The 17735-nt window shown below is 30.7% G+C and overlaps 2 long non-coding RNA genes across 2 annotated transcripts in view; both read left to right on the plus strand.

Annotated features, from left to right (window-relative positions):
* Window positions 1-1144: 1144 nt before the first annotated feature.
* On the plus strand, window positions 1145-4764 carry LOC119608112. The gene is made up of 2 exons (XR_005231792.1): window positions 1145-1242; window positions 4556-4764. It is a non-coding gene; the product is annotated as an uncharacterized LOC119608112 (long non-coding RNA).
* A 336-nt stretch (window positions 4765-5100) lies between these two features.
* LOC119608113 overlaps window positions 5101-17735 on the plus strand; it is a 79552-nt gene continuing 66917 nt past the window's right edge. The window contains exon 1 of the long non-coding RNA XR_005231793.1: window positions 5101-5211. This is a non-coding gene — a long non-coding RNA (uncharacterized LOC119608113). The remainder of the gene's footprint in view (window positions 5212-17735) is intronic.

Consider the following 17735-nt stretch of genomic DNA (forward strand, 5'->3'; position numbering starts at 1 on the left):
AGAAGTAAAAAAAAAAAGAAAAAAAAAAGAAAAATAGAGAGGCGTTAGGAAAGGAAAGCCGACGAGAAAGGAAACGGGCAGTATAACTGTTGTAGAGTAGAGACGTATACTAATGACTACGCCCAGTTTGATGAGAATTGAAATTCACACCCATTCTATCGAGTTTAAAAGCGCTGACCATTTGATAAATCAGATAGACTAAAATAGGACGACCCAAGCGTACGTTTTCAAGCCGCAGCTAAAGCAGGATAGTTACAGAGAAAGTGGGATACGGTCTCATCTTCATTCAGACAACATCTACAGAAGTTATTAAATGGTCAAAAAGCTTATTTAATTGAAATCTATGAAGTACAAGTAGATAGTAAGTCCTACACGGGTCTATATTGTGCCAAAACGAGCCTCAGCTATCGAGCAGGTGTGCTTAGACGACCGTTGATCCTGAGTAATACAGTCATATTTCTCTATAATTTGTTGTTTTATTTCAAATAGTGCAACACCACAGAACTTAGGGTTGTTTCAACTCTGGCTAGTGTTCTATGACCCATACAAGGGTAATGTTCGAATGTCTCGCCATCGCATTGTGAGACGTCCAGCATTCATCTCTTACTGGTGGTAAACACACCAGTAAGAGATTTAATAGCAGCTTAACTATCAATATAAATTCTGATATCTCTGTTGGATAACCGATAGTACCTTAGCTGATACTTGAGCTTGAATGATACTGCAGTCATTCATTTTAAAACATTTTAAGAAGATCATTAAAGTTTGAACTAACAATAGTTGGAGGATCTAATTAGAACGTCTTGAAACCTTATAAAGATATCGATAGAATAACAAAATCTAATCAAAAATCCCTTGCTTACTTATTTCAAAACATTCAATAGTAAACAACTTCATTAGCAAACATAACACAACATGTTCGATGTCATGCATGCATGATCTGCAAATCATTCACATGTTTATTATTTTAAATTTTAACTTGTTTTTTTTACTCTCCACACAAATACCCACATAACAATTTTAGAAACATGTTTAACAACATATCACTAGCAACATTGTTTCTACAACATAAACATTAATATTATAAACAAGTTTATGGTGGTGGTTTTGTGTTGGGCTTGCAGACAAACATTTAGTTTCATTGAGCTCTTCGTGCGGTTAAGACGTGTTGTAACGGAATATACGAAAACCTAAACGTTTTATTAATGGTTTAATTAAAAAAAAAATATATAATAATAACCGGTATTTCTATATATGTATTTCATATCAAAACTTGTTGTTGTGTTTACTTTTGGCCATAAATTATTATATTGTTGTAGTTAGTGGTGGCATAAAGTTGTTAAAGAAAAATAACAACAAAAAAAGGAATATAAACAACATAAAGTAATAAAAATAAACAAAAAAAGAGGAATTAAGGAATTGTAATAAAGTTTTATGTATACATACATATGTACATGTATAAGTGTTGCTATGTGTGTGAGACATGTACTCAAACTTATGGGTGATGTTTTAATACAGTCTGTCTTTCTTTTTGGATTTTCTATGTTGCAATAAGTTTTGCAGACGTACAGACAGACATACAAAAATATGTACTTGTATAAACGGCGTCAGACCAGAGTGGCAAATTCAGTTACCGGTTTTTTCTGTGTTTTTTATTTTTTTTTATTTTGGCCACACTTAACAAACAACATTTTCTTTGACAACAGAAAGTTGTTGTAGTTGTTGTTTTAACTTTTGTGTTCAAATAACTAGGTGTGTGAGTGAATTAGTTTCATTAAAAATTAAAAGGAATTGAAATTTGTCTTCTGTAATGAAACAAGATATTGTTTTAAGATGAAATCCGATGAGTTCCACTATAGTGAAAAATGAGATTTCTTTGGTTTGGAATACATAAGAAATTGAACATTCTAAACGATAAACGAGGATACCTATCTCCGATAAGAGCTTTCGGAGGGATATTACCAATCAATGGAATTCTAGCTGTTAAGCCAAAAACTTTCTATAAATAGCGGCCCTAAGTGGTCTTGGTATCAATGAAATAATTGAGCAACTTCTGGGACTCTCAGTATGAAATGTTATCTCCAATTTATGAACTCTTATTTCCTGAAACTCGAGTCAAGTGGATCTAAAACTATCACAATACTCCTAAATATCATATCGCAAAGAATGAAATACTCACTTAAATCACTCAGTACCTATAGGACCAGTAATGGATTAGAAAATACAAGATTCCGAAATTAACTTTATCAATCGGAATTCTCCTATTTGTGAACTCTCGTTTCCTGGAACTCAAGTCAAGTGGATCCAAAACTATTACAATATCTCATAAACTCCTGGATATCATATCGCAAAGTATGAAATACTCACTTAAATCACTCATTACATGTAGTGGATGTAGTGGAAATACAAGATTCCGAAATGAACTCGATATGCTATAGAAGAAGTTGCTCTCAAACCTTAATTGGACGATATTAAGTTCAAGGGTGCATGGAATAGAACTCAAATCGAACTTATCACTATACTCAATAGTCTTAGGAATTTCCCAAATCATAATGAATATAAAAGCTCTCTGAATCGAAATCACACGATCCAAATGACATGGAATAAATCCTCCATAATGGCTCATATAGGATATATACTGATCTTTCTAAAACGGTACATACGAGAACGATAGTTTTACTCAAACTTTCATATCAATGTAGCGTCCTTCATTATCTCTATTACAAGAGTTTTCGGATGGACATTATCAATCAATGGTATCCTAGACGTTAAGTCAAAAACTTTCCACAAACATCGGACCTATATGGATTTGGTAATAATGAAGCAATTATGGGTTTGATTGAACAACTTGTGGGACTTACCAGCTGAAGTATTATGTTCAATCTATGAACTCACATTTCCAGAAACTCGAAATAAGCAGTTGCTCTCAACTCTGTAATTGGACCCAATATCAAGGCTGTATGTTATAGAACTTTAAACGAACATGTCACTGATTTCAATAGTCTTGAGAATATACTAGATTGACCTCTCCGAAGCGAAATCAGACGTTCCAAATGACATGAAATCTGTAATTAATAATGGCTTATATAGGATTTATATTGATGGTTCTAAAACGGCCCATAAGAGAATGATTCCTTCATTAAACTTCCATATAAATGTAGTATCCTTCATACTGAACTTTACAGTCCAACAAAATTTGAAAAAAACTACACTTTTCAGACTTGAAAGCCGTCTAATCCGAACCTGGTTCCATAATTTCTACTTCACATATATCTCAAAGAAGAAGGAACATATAACCGAGGTTAAACTTTTATTTTTAAGTCGACAGTTTGGTCTTTCGGATGATGTCACAACATTTCCTATATCATACAGGATTGCCCTGCACTGAAACCGAATCTGACATCAGAATTTCTTCTTCACAGATTGGTTTTTCGGTTAAATGAACTGGAATGAACTGCGCTATATCTAAATCAAAAATTTTCCTTCACTTATCTTAAAGAAGAAAGAAGATATAACAAAGGTTAAACCTTAATTTTAAAGTCGACAGATTGGACTTTCGGATTACCTATACAAGAAGGTATTTCTTCTTTACATATCTAGAAGAAGAAGAAGAAGATCGAAGGTGTAACAGTTGAACCTATAAAATTTACAAACGATGGCTATGATATCTCGAAAACTAGATGTGTAGAAGGAGTTCTAATGCCAGATACGTTTTCAGAGCAAAGCATTCTTTAGAATAGAATACTTTTTTTCTCGGAGATACAAATTTGTTATTCTTTGTTATCAGCCATAAATGGAAAGGAAATAGGCTTAGGTAGGCACGAGTTTAAAATTTGGTCTTGGAATATTTTTTGAAATATTCCGAAAAATAACTTAAGAATTGTAACTTTTTTAAAACTTTTAATGTATAGGAATAGAGATCGGCATTGAATTGATGCTTCGGGTTTTTGAATTCGCTTAAGAAATTGCAACTAATTTGCTGGCCACATGTATGCTAGCGAACTTGAGTACACAACTTCATTGTAAATATTGTGAGAGAAATATATCTGTTGTCTCGCCTTTCTCCCTTAACTGTCTTTGTAAAACTCTTTTCACTTAAAAGTTTAAAGCATTTTAAAAGTTGTTCCCATAAAAACTAGTGACAAGTCAGCAGCTTAGCTTACAAGTCCTGCTGAAATTTCAGCACTTAACGAACTTTGCTATTTAGAAGTCTGTGTTTGGTCTTTTAAATAGAGTTTTAGCAAATTTAGTTTACCACAGAAAAACTACTTTTTACAAACCTGTTATTGTTGGCTGCTGCTGAATTTTGTGGGCTTCTCTCTATACATAATGTTAAAATTTTTTGTTGTATAAATTCAAACCACATTTGGTTGTGAGTTAAGTATATAATAAGATTTGCAGTTAATAGAAGTTGCAACCAGTTTTTCAGCAATTTTCTTTAAATACATATAAAGCTTAAATGTTAACTGCTGCCACAAACTGCAGCAACTATTATATATAAAATATACCAAAAAAATAAAAAAACCTAACAAGATTATCTTCTGTCATTTTATAGTCTTTACAGTTTATGGTCTTAAATAGATTTCCAGTTGAAACTGCAGCAAACTGAAACAACAACAAAAAGTTATAGTAAAACAAATACAGAAAAATATTATAAAGTTTGTGAAAGGAAATTGTGCTGAAGAAATCATATTATCAACAAGAAAATTATAAAATATACTATTAAAAATCTAAAGTGAAAAGAAAATAAGCAACAAAGTGTTAGAAAAATTAAAAAAAAAATTATATATAAAAAATCTTTTAAAATAAAGTTATACTAATTCAATCTAAAAGTGTTCATATGTTTTAAAAAAATGCTTGAAAATATTATAATTCGCCTTAGCATTGGCTAACAAACAAATTTAAAAAAAAATAATGTTTTAATTTTTGCCCATAAGAATGCAATTAAAACAGGATAAATTTTAATTACTCAGCTTAAAATAAATGCAAATATAAAAAAAAATATTTATATAAAAATGTTAAATTTAATGAAAATATTATCAAATTATTATGCATAAGTTATACATATAACTGCATAGAGAAAAGTTTATATAAAAAAAAAATAATTAAAAAAAATATTTATAATAAATACTTATTGCTGCTGAGAACAAAAAAACAAATACTACAAACAATATTCTTTTTGTGGATTAGCCGTATTAAATCAATGTTGTGGTATGTATTTAAACATATATTTTTTTGTTAAAAATTTTTGGAAAAAGTTATTAAAAGTAAAAAGTGAAATACATAGTCAGGCTTAACTGATCAAAGGATTCATTATAGTAGTCACATCATATACTAGTCATATTTTAACTTTTAAAGTATGGTCCTATTAGGTCCCTGGTTCAATTTGTATGTATTTGCACACTTTCTGCCATTTATGTCGAATAACTATACTATATCAGATCATGCTCTATAATGCCAACCATCAAATGGTATAATTACTGCCGATCTGCAACACAATGTTGTCCTTATAATGACCTGGTTTATTCCAACATATAACGAAAGTCTTAAATGATAATATATACCCGACCTATGTACTAGGTGCAAAACTAGGTACGAAACCAATGCTTCATGTAAACCTTAATTCATGGGATTTGAGATATCGTGTCCTGAAATTTGTAAAAACGTAATTTTTAGCCTATTTTGAGACGTTAATACAGCGCCAAGACAAAGTTATCTGTCAGGTTTAAAATAAAGGCTTAATATATCTTCTTTCTTCTTCGAGATATATTCACCTAAATCTCGAAAACTCTTGATTTTCGGAGTATTCATTGGATTTTATAGCCAACACTATTATAGTGCCTAGGGTGTTATGTTTTGTAAATATTATTAATAAAGAAAAATATTGGATCCATACCTATCTGATGATGTTTCAAACAACTCAAAATTACTTTCTGATGCGACGTAACGATGTCTGTCCTTCGGTCAACTCTAATGGGTGATCTCTCAGCAACTATAGCAGATTTTTAAAAAATTCAATAAGTATTATGCTTTGTAAATATTGTTTATAACAATATACTGCATTCAGCCTATCTGAGTATGTTCCAAACGACTCAAAATCACTTTCTGATGTAACGTAACAATGTCTGTCCATCCGTCAACTTTAATGGGTGATATCTCAGTAACTAAAGCAGATTTTTACAAAATTCTAAAAGTATTATGCTTTGTAAATATTGTTTATAACGATATACTGGATCCACTTCTATCTGAGGATGTTCCAAACGACTCAAAATCACTTTCTGATACAACGTAACGATGTCTGTCCGTCCGTCAACTCTAATGGGTGATATTTCAACAACTATAGCAGATTTTTACAAAATTCAAAAAGTATTATGCTTTGTAAATATACTTTATAAAGATATACTGGATCCACACCTATCACAGGATGTTTCAAACGACTCAAAATCACTTTCTGATACGACGTAACGATGTCTGTCCGTCCATCAACTCTAATGGGTGATATCTCATCAACTATTATAGCAGATTTTTACAAAATTCAAAAAGTATTATGCTTTGTAAATATAGTTTATAAAGATATACTAGATCCCCACCTATCTGAGGATGTTTCAAACGACACAAAATCCCTTTCTGATATGACGTAATGATGTCTGTCCTCGGTCAACTCTAATGGGTGATATCTCATCAACTATTATAGCAGATTTTTACAAAATTCAAAAAGTATTATGCTTTGTAAATATTGTTTACAACGATATACTGGATCCACACCTATCTGAGGATGTTTGAAAGGACTCAAAATCACTTTCTGATGCGGCGTAATGATGTATGTCCGTCCATCAACTCTAATGGGTGATATCTCAGCAACTAAAGCAGATTTTTACAAAATTCAAAAAGTATTATGTTCTGTAAATATTGTTTATAGCGATATACTGGATCCATACCTATCTGATGATGTTTCAAACAACTCAAAATTACTTTCTGATGCGACGTAACGATGTCTGTCCGTCCGTTAACTCTAATGGGTGATATTTCAACAACTATAGCAGATTTTTACAAAATTCAAAAAGTATTATGCATTGTAAATATTACTTATAACGATATACTAGATTCATACCTATCTGAGGAAGTTCCAAGCGACTAAAAATCACTTTCTGATGCGACGTAATGATGTCTGAGGATGTTTCAAACGATTCAAAATCATACGACGTAACGATGTCAGTCCGTCCGTAAACTCTAATGGGTGATATTTCAGCAACTATAGCTGATTTTTACAAAATTCAAAAAGTAGTATGCTTTGTAAATATTGTTTATAACGAGCAAAAATATTGGATCCACACCTACCTAAGAATTTTTTAAACGACTCAAAATCACTTTCTGATATGACGTAACGATGTCTGTCCGTCCGTCAACTTTAACGGGTAATATCTTAGCGACTACAGTAGATTTAAAAAAAATCAAATGGAATCAATCCACATTAGAATCAATTCACATTGGTGGCTTGATTCTATTTTGGACTTATACTGATGATTCTAAAACAATACTGTCAACCTCATTCTCAAAGTACTATAGCGTTCTAAAGCCATAAATAATCATCCATAAAACGGGTTGCAAATTGGCAAATTGGTTAAATCGAGTATATAGAGTAAATATTCGAATCTATACCGATATTTAAGGTATTCTAAGGTCTATTTCAGATGTATGTATATATTCTCGGTCATCTCCAAGTAGAAAGGCGAAACGGCTCGAACTGGACTACCAGGTTATAAACAAATACTGGGTAATATTACTAAAAAAGATCCATAGTCAATACTGTAGAACGATCTGTAGTTAAGACTATGATCTATAGTTAAGATTACAGAATGATCTATAGTCAAGACTCGTGATCCACAGAGGCCACTTGTAGAACGAAATGGAGGAATGGAGTATAGGTTCAATACGTTAACTATTTTAAGCACGACCTGACGAATTAACCCCAAAATGACCAAAAATTATTAAAGTATTTTTAATCTTACAAATCACTCGAAAGAGTAAATAAAATCAAACTAAATTATGCTAAAAATAGTAATTTCCACTAAAATATGTCTTCTATGAACATAACATAAGAATTATGGAACCGGTTTTTAGCAACAAATCTATTAAATTATATAGATGTATAAGATTAAAATGAAACAGACAAAAACATCATTATTATGGTAGAAAGCAAAAGATCAAAAGATTAATGATCTTTTATATATAATCGTGAGTTAAGTTTAAATTAAATAAATTCTAAGCACAAAATCAATTTTCTAAAATGTTAAAAATCATGATATATTTAGTGTGAAATAAACGCATATTTTTGCATATATTAAATATTACAGCATATATTTTGTATTTAATTAAAAAATTTTAAAAATAAAAGTGAATTTTGTATTAATAATTTCTTAACTTAAAGAAATTGTTATAAATCTTGTTTGAATGATTAAGAAACGATTTATATTTAAATGTTTAAATTCCAAGTTAATATAAACCAACTTATATTTATGCTGAAATTTTTCTTATTCTTTTTACATAAAGTTTGTGCTAAAATTTTACAGTCTAGTTTTTAACTTATTCCCTGTTACTACATTTTAATTTAACTGTAGAAACTGTAGTAGACTTGAGTTTAAGAATAATATATTGTTATGTGACAAAGTTATATTTTATATACCCTTCTCCACAGAATATTAGCATTAAAAATATGCACCGGTGTTAATAGGGGTGAATCGATAAGGTGGTAATAGTAAATATTTGTGCATAGTTTCGGATTTCTAAGGTCCTTTTCACATTTTATGCCATTTTTGGTTCGATGAACTTGACTAATACCAAGCTATATGTATGTATGAAAATAAACGACTTCTTGACTACAGATCATTCCATAGTCTTGACTACAGATCGTTCTATATTCATGACTATAGATCGTTCTATAGTGTTGACTACAGATCATTCTATAATCTTGACCACGGATCGTTCTATAGTCTTGACATAGTTAATTCTAAAGTCTTGATTATAGATCATTCTAAAGTCTTGACTATAGATCATTCTATAGTGTTGACTATAAATCATTCTACAGTCTTGACTATAGATCGTTCTATAGTTTTGATTATAGATCATTCAGTAGTCTTGACTATAGACCATTCTATAGTCTTGACTAAAGATCATTATATAGTCTTGACTATAGATCATTCTATAGTTTGACTATAAATCTTTTTATAGTCTTGACTATAGAACGTTCGATAGTCTTAAATATATATCATTCTATAATCTTCACTATAGATCATTCTATAAACTTGACTATAGATCATTCTATATTATTTATAGATCATTCAATAACCTTGATAATATACTAGTCTAAATTCTTGACTTTAGATCAGTCTTTAGTGTTTAGTCCATCTATAGTGTTGACTATAGATCATTATATAGTCTTGATAATAGATTAGTCAGTCTATAGTCTTGACTAGGGGTCTATAAATCGACTTTCGAATAACCGAACAATCGACTTTTTGTCGAAAAAAGTCGAAAAGCCGAAGTCGACTATCCTCTATGAAAAATGTCGACTTTGTAAATAAAAGTCGAAAAAAGTCGATATGTCGAAAAAAGTCGAAAAGTCGAAGAAAATCGAAAATTCGGAAAAAGTCGAAAACTTGAAAGTAATAGAAAAAAGTCGCAAAAAAGTCAAAAACTCGAATGTAGTAGAAAAAAGTCAAAAATAGTCGAAAATTTTAAAAATGTGGAAAAAAGTCAAAAATTCTAAAATAGTCGGAAAAACACGAAAAAAGTCAAAAAATAGTCGAAAGAAGTCGAAAATAATCAAAAAGTCGAAAATAGTCGAAAAGTCGGAAAAAGTCGACTATTTATAAAATACTAAAAGTCGACTTTTAATTAAATGAAAAAAGTCGACTTTTAACTAAATGCAAAAAGTCGACTTTTCGACTGTAGATCATTCTATAGTCTTGACTATAGATCATTCTATAGTCTTGACTATAGATTAGTCCATAGTCTCGACTATAGATTAGTCTATAGTCTTGACTTTAGATTAGTCTATAGTCTTGACTATAGATTAGCCTATTGTCTAGACTACAGATTAGTCTATAGTCTTGTCTAGAGAACAGTGTATAGTCTTGACTACAGATCATGCTATAGTATCGATCAGTATATAGTCTTGACTATAGATCATGCTATGGTCGTGACTATAGGTCATTCTATAGTCTTGACTATAGATCACTTTATAGTCTTGACTATAAATCGGTCCATAGTCTTAAATATATATCATTCTATAATCTTCACTATAGATCATTCTATAGTCTTGACTATAGATCATTCTATAATCTTTATTATAGATTATTCTATAGTCTTGATAGTAGTTTAGTCTATAGTCTAGACTATAGATCAGTCTTTAGTGGTTAGTCTCATTCTATAGTGTTGGCTATATATCATTTTATAGCCTTGACTATCGACCATTCTATAGTCTTGACTATAGGTCTATATTAGTTTGTAGTCTTGAGTATAGATTAGTCTATAGGCTTGACTAAAGAACAGTGTATAGTCTTGACTATAGATCATGCTATAGACTCGATCAGTCTATAGACTATTCTGAGGTTTTACTATAGATCACCCTATATTCTTCACTATAGAAAATTCTATAGTCTTGACTATAGACTATTCTATATTATTGACTATGGTTATTTCTATGGTCTTAACTATAGATTATTCTATAGATCGTTTTATACACCATTCCATAGTCTTTTAAAAAGATACGACAATTTGCAAAAGTAGTGATAAACTTATTATAACTCTCATCTAAATACTTTCGAAGAAAAAAAAACTAATTTTTGTTTCGTTTTTAATAGCTTTTTCTCTCTACTTTAGAGACAAAGAGTCAAGAGACAACAGTACTAGATAGCTATGATTATAATATTATAGCCTGAAGTAGCTATAACCGGTATTACTCATTTACATACATACTTACGTACATAAATAAGTTAACATTGTATTTGGCTGCAAAAACAAAAGCCAAATTATACTCGAGTACTTAAACTATTGTTGTTTTTTACCTTCAAAAATTATAACACAGTGCAACAAAGATTTGGGAGCTTCTGTAAGGAAGAACACTAAGACTTGTTCATAGTAGGCCGGAAATCATTTTAATAAAATCCAAAGGAAAGTAGTTCCAATTCCAATTTTTTTTTTAAATTAGAAGATTGTTTCACAAACTTTTGAACATCATTTTGTCCAATTCTAATGTCATTTTCAAAAAAGCAATTTTTTGTTACTCCGTGTAGTGTCTTTCAAGAGTGTATATTATGAAAACGAAAACATTATTAAAAACTAAAATGCTTGGCAATTGCTTTATTATTCATGTTGTACTATTTAGTTGTAAATGTAAATTAAGCTGAAGACTGTTTTATATGGAAAAATATGAATATAAAACAAGTAAGAAAGTATAGTCGGGCGTGGCCGACCATATGATACCCTACACCAGTTATGAATATTAAATGTGATTTATTTTTCATAATAAAGCATTTATCTTCAATATTCCCTTGTTCCGATACATTTAAGCAATTTATGGATGAAAAACTAATTTTCTGAAAGAGGCTTTATATGGGGGCTAGGGGCAAATATGGACCAAGCCCGATAAAATTTTGTGAATATATTTATATTTACATAATATTTTATTGTGCTGAATTTCATCGCGATATTTGTGTTTATAAGTTAATTTGGGACATTCAAGTAATTTTCTGAAGGGGACTTTGTATGGGAGCTAGGGTCAAATGGGGCCCCATCTTTATGAAATTTGGCAGGGTCATCAAGACTTCTATAAAACTTGGTTGTGCCGTATTTTATCGATATATCTGTATATTTAAAATAATTATGAGCTCAGAAGCCCTTTTCGGGGGGTTCTGTTCTATGGGGGCTAGGTGAAATAATGGACCGATTTTAACCATTTTCAATAGGCTTCGTCCTTGGGTCAAATAAAACGTGCGTGCCAAATTTCATCCAATTATCTTGAAAATTGCGACCTGTACCTTGCGCACAAGGTTTACATGGACAGCCAGCCAGCCAGCCAGCCGGCCAGACGGACGGACGGACGGACGGACGGACATAGCTTAATCGACTCAGAAAACGATTCTAAGCCGATTGGTATACTTTAAGGTGGGTCTAGGACGAATATTTTTGTATGTTACAAACATCAGCACAAATCCAATATACCCTCCCCACTAAAGTGGTGTAGGGTATAAAAAGAAATAATTTAATTATAGAACTAACTCAAAATATAAATTACAAAAACGAAAGAAAATGTTTATAACAAGTTATCTGGTAAAATGTTTATATTAAATTAAACAGACATCACGTTTTAGGCTAAAATATATGATGAGAAAAATTATTCAATTTTATTTTAAAGAAATATGAATGAATTCTGTGAAAAAAAAAATTATTTTATCTGCAATGGTAAAATTAAATTACTTTATTAGATAAATCAAAAAGTTTAATTACTGTTCATTTATTTTATAATCGAGATTATAGTCCTGAATATAGGTCAGTCTGTGGTCTTGACTACAGATCAGTTTATAGACATGACTATAGATCAATCTATAGTCTTGACTATAGTTCAGTCTATGATCATCACTATAGATCAGTCTATAGTCTTGACTATAGATCAGTCTAAAGTCTTGGCTATAGATCAGTCTATAGTCTTGACTATAGATCAGTCTATAGTCTTGACTATAGATCAGAATATAGTCTTGACTATAGATCAGTCTATAGTCTTGACTTCTGATTAGTCTATAGTCTTGACTATAGATCAGAATATAGTATTGACCTCTATAGATCAGTCTATAGTCTTGACTATAGATCAGTCTATAGTCTTGACTATAGATCAGTCTATAGTCTTGACTATAGATCAGTCTATAGTCTTGACTATAGATCAGTCTATAGTCTTGACTATAGATCAGTCTATAGTCTTGACTATAGATCAGTCTATAGTCTATAGTCTTGACTATAGATCAGTCTATAGTCTTGACTATAGATCAGTCTATAGTCTTGACTATAGATCAGTCTATAGTCTTGACTATAGATCAGTCTATAGTCTTGACTATAGATCAGTCTATAGTCTTGACTATAGATCAGTCTATAGTCTTGACTATAGATCAGTCTATAGTCTTGACTATAGATCAGTCTATAGTCTTGACTATAGATCAGTCTATAGTCTTGACTTCTGATTAGTCTATAGTCTTGACTATAGATCAGAATATAGTCTTGACCTCTGATTAGTCTATAGTCTTGACTCTGTTCATAGTCTTGACTATAGGTAAGTCTATAGTCTTGACTACAGGTCAATCTGTAGTCTTGACTATAGACCAGTCTATAGTCTTGACTATAGATCAGTCTATAGTTTTGACTATAGATCAGTCTATAGTCTTTACTAATGATTACTCTATAGTCTGTACTAATGATCAGTCTATAGTCTTGGCTATAGATCAGTCTATAGTCTTGGCTATAGATCAGTCTATAGTCTTGACTAATGATCAGTCTATAGCCTTGGCTATAGATCAGTCTATAGTCTTGGCTATAGATCGGTCTATAGTCTTGACTATAGATCACTCTATAGTCTTGACTATAGATCAGTCAATAGTCTTGACTATAGATCAGTCTATAGTCTTGAGTATATATCAGTCTATAGTCTGGAATTGCGATCAGTCTTGAATATAGATTAGTCTGTAGGCGCGATTATTGCTGAGTCTATTGTTATGGCTATAGACCAATCTATAGTTTTTTCTATTGACCAGTTTGTCTATTGTCTTTACTATAGATTATTCCATTTTCTTGACTATAAATCTCTATACATGACTCTTGTTTATATTTCAATCTATTGTTTTGGATGCAGATTAGTCTTCTTTAATCTATATAGGGTTCTAAAGTATTCCTTAGTTTATTAAGTCAATCTGAAAATTTATATTTCATATATTCTTTTCTGATTGTACTTTGTGTGTACTACTTACTACCTGACTGCTAAAATGATAAACATTTTCAAAAAAAGAAGCGTTACCATTTGTCACTCCCCTTTTGCTAGATTAAATCAATCTTCGAACATACAAAAAACATTAAGTCAAATCTGACCTGCCCCATTTTATGCTAAATTGCTTTTTATATTATAAAGTCTTAAAAAATGTAAAAAGTAAAAAAATCATAAATCATATAGATTTACACACAGCATTCTTTATAATATATTTACATATACTGACGTATTTCATTATTAATCTTCCCTGGTCTGGTTTTATACAGATGATTACAATTTGCTTATAATAAATTAAACAACAAAAAATAATACTTGATTATTTTAAATAATTTTTCATAGAATTAAAGAAATATATTGTAGTTAATACACAAGAGAGACCGAAAAAAATATAAAAATAAAAACAAGAAAACAAAATTGTAATAATTGCATAAATTTTTAATATATCTACACGTACGGCTGGAAACAAGGTAAAAATAATCGAATTGGAAAAAAATATGAAAGAGATAATGGCACCTGTACAACAGCAGCAAATGCAGCACAGCATGGTATAGATACATTTGTATCTAAACATGACATGCGCAAGTGCAACTGTTGCTATAGTTGTGAGCACACATATGGAGAAATAAATAAGTACAAAACAAACACATGCCATTGAGTAAACATAAGACACGTAGATAAATAGCAACAACAAATAACGATTAAATATATGTTCGTTGTTGCAGCTGCAGTATGCACACAAACATAGATATTAGCATCTAGATACATATGTACAAAGGATTTATTTATTGCAGGTATATACTTCATGCCATATACATACATCTATATGTAGTTGTGTTGTATGTTGTATCTTTATGACCACCTGACCAGTCGTGTAAATACGTATCAAATGTTAAACAAAATCAAAATTAAAGAAAAACAAACCAAACCAAACATAAGAAAGAAATTGTTATTGTCTCTAAAGAAACTGGTTTAACAGGATTTTTATAATGGAAATACAATTTATTTTCTTTTCTTTCTTGCCTCATGCAACTGCAGCGGCAATAACTATGCAACATTGTTATGAAAAAGCAATAAACAATAAGAAATTGTATAGATAAAGTGGCAAAAGAAGTAAATGAAGAAGTGTGGCAGTAAGAATGTAGTAAAGTCGTGATGTCTTAAAATTGAGTTAAGGCTTCTTCGGGAAATTTTGTTTTTTAAAGCGTATGTGAAAGGAGTGTATGTATAAACATTAATTGGATTGAGAAATTATGGTTAGACGTAGTCGCACAGCAGAGCCCCTAATCGGATTATATATTATTTAAAAAATTTCAAAGAAAGCTATAGTCTGATCTATGGTTGATCTATAGTCAAGACTGTAGACTGGTCTATAGTCGAGACTATAGACTGATCTATAGTCAAGACTATAGACTGATCTATAGTTAAGACTATAGACTGATCTATAGTTAAGACTATAAACTGATCTTTAGTGAAGACTATAGACTGATCTATAGACTAATCTATAGTCATGACTATAAACTGTTCTATAGTCAAAACTATAGACTGATCTATAGTCAAGACTATAGACTGAACTATAGTCAAGAATAAAGACTAATTTATAGACAAGACTATAGACTGATCTATAGTTAAGACTATAGCCTGATCTATAGTCAAGTCTATAGACTGATCCATAGTTAAGACTATAGACGGATCTTTAGTGAAGACTATTGACTGATCTATAGACAAGAATATAGACTGATCCATAGTTAAGACTATAGACTGATCTTTAGTGAAAACTATTGACCGATCTATAGACAAGACTATTGACTGTTAATAGACAAGACTATAAACTGATCTCTAGTCAATACTATAGGCAGTTCTCGAGATTATTGACAGATCTATAGTTAATACTATAGGCTGATCTATAGTCCAGACTATAGGCTGATCTTAAGTCAAGACTATAGACTGATCTACAGTCAAGACTATAGACTGAACTATAGACTGATCCATAGTTAAGACTATAGACTGATCTTTAGTGAAGACTATTGACTGATCTATAGACAATAATATAGACTGATCCATAGTTAAGACTATAGACTGATCTTTAGTGAAGACTATTGAGAGATCTATAGACAAGACAATAGACTGATCCATAGTTAAAACTATAGACTGATCTTTAGCGAAGTCTATTGACTGATCTATAGACAAGACTATTGACTGTTAATAGACAAGATTATAAACTGATCTCTAGTCAATACTATAGACAGTTCTCGAAATTATTGACTGATCTATAGTTAATACTATAGGCTGATCTGTAGTCCAGACTATAGGCTGATCTTTAGTCAAGACTATAGACTGATCTATAGTTAAGACTATAAATTTATCTATAGTGAAGACTATCGACTGCTCTAGAGTGAAGACTATAGAGTGATCTATAGTCAAAACTATTGACTGATCTATGGTCTCGACTATAGACTGATCTATGGTCAAGACTATAAATCATCTATAGTCAAGATATAGACTGATCTGTAGTGATCTATAGTCAAGACTATAGAGTGATCTAAGGTCAAGACTATAGACTGATCTATAATCAATAATATAGTCTGATCTATGGTAAGACTATAAACATAAACTAATCAATAGTTAAGACCGTAAACATGACTGCAGACTGATCTATAGACAAGACTATAGACTGATATATGTATATGCAGGACTATAAACTGATCTGTAAGACTATATACTGATATTATGTGGTCTAGGAAAAGAAGCTGAATTATAGTCAATCCTATTTACTGACCAATATTCAGTATTTTAGTATATTTTTAATAAAATCTCACTATTGTTTTAGTTCTTTTGCATAGCAGAGTCTCGACAGCCGAACATACAATTTCTATTGTTATTTGTTTTTCTTAGTAATTTTATTTGAATTCTTTGTTGTCACACCAGTATTCTAAACAAAAAAAAAAGAAATAAATTACAACCGGATTTTTTGATTCTGTTTTTTGTGAATACAAATATTATTACATACTAACAAACTCGTCATGATTACGGCTCTAAGTTTGTGTGTTAAAAATGTGTATTGGTTTGTGGGATTAGCCCACAATACTCATACATGTATGTACATATTTGTATACTTTAGTATTTCTGTGTGCGTTGAATGTTATAAAGATATCAAGTAGTATTGTGTATATCTGCCTATTTACTTTCAGTACCCCCTTATACCCCATCTTTCGACCAATATTTGAGGTTTGAAATGTAAACTAACCTAAGTCAATGATCGTTGTTTTGTTGATTCGGTTATTTCACTAGAGTATTGTTGTGGATTTTGTATTCTAGCACTGGACATTGGAACATTGTAGTGAGGGCAATATATATTGGTTAAGAACGAACATATTTGTCTATAGAGAGTACGTGTTTATGGATTTTTTTCTGGTGTCGTGCTTGATGATTACGATGGTTTAGACAATAGCACGACGAATCTACTTTTATTGTGTATTTTGTGCGTAGAATTTAAAAAAGAAATTTTTTAAATTAAATTTATTGAAGGCTTGGAATTTTTGTTAAGATTAAAAGTGAATAAAATTATACAATTTTATTAATAAGTAAGAGTGTTAAAAAGAGTTAAACTAGAAGTCATCAACCTTTAAAAAAACTACATACATACATAAATGTCTAGTTGCATTTGTATTTTGCATTTGTTTTAGATTATTTCAATTGCAATTTAAAG

This window comes from Lucilia sericata, unplaced genomic scaffold (genome assembly GCF_015586225.1).
Source record: "Lucilia sericata isolate MDLA Ls3-8-SP2 unplaced genomic scaffold, ASM1558622v1 Contig000793F_arrow, whole genome shotgun sequence".
In the NCBI taxonomy this organism is placed as follows: Eukaryota; Metazoa; Arthropoda; class Insecta; order Diptera; family Calliphoridae; genus Lucilia; species Lucilia sericata.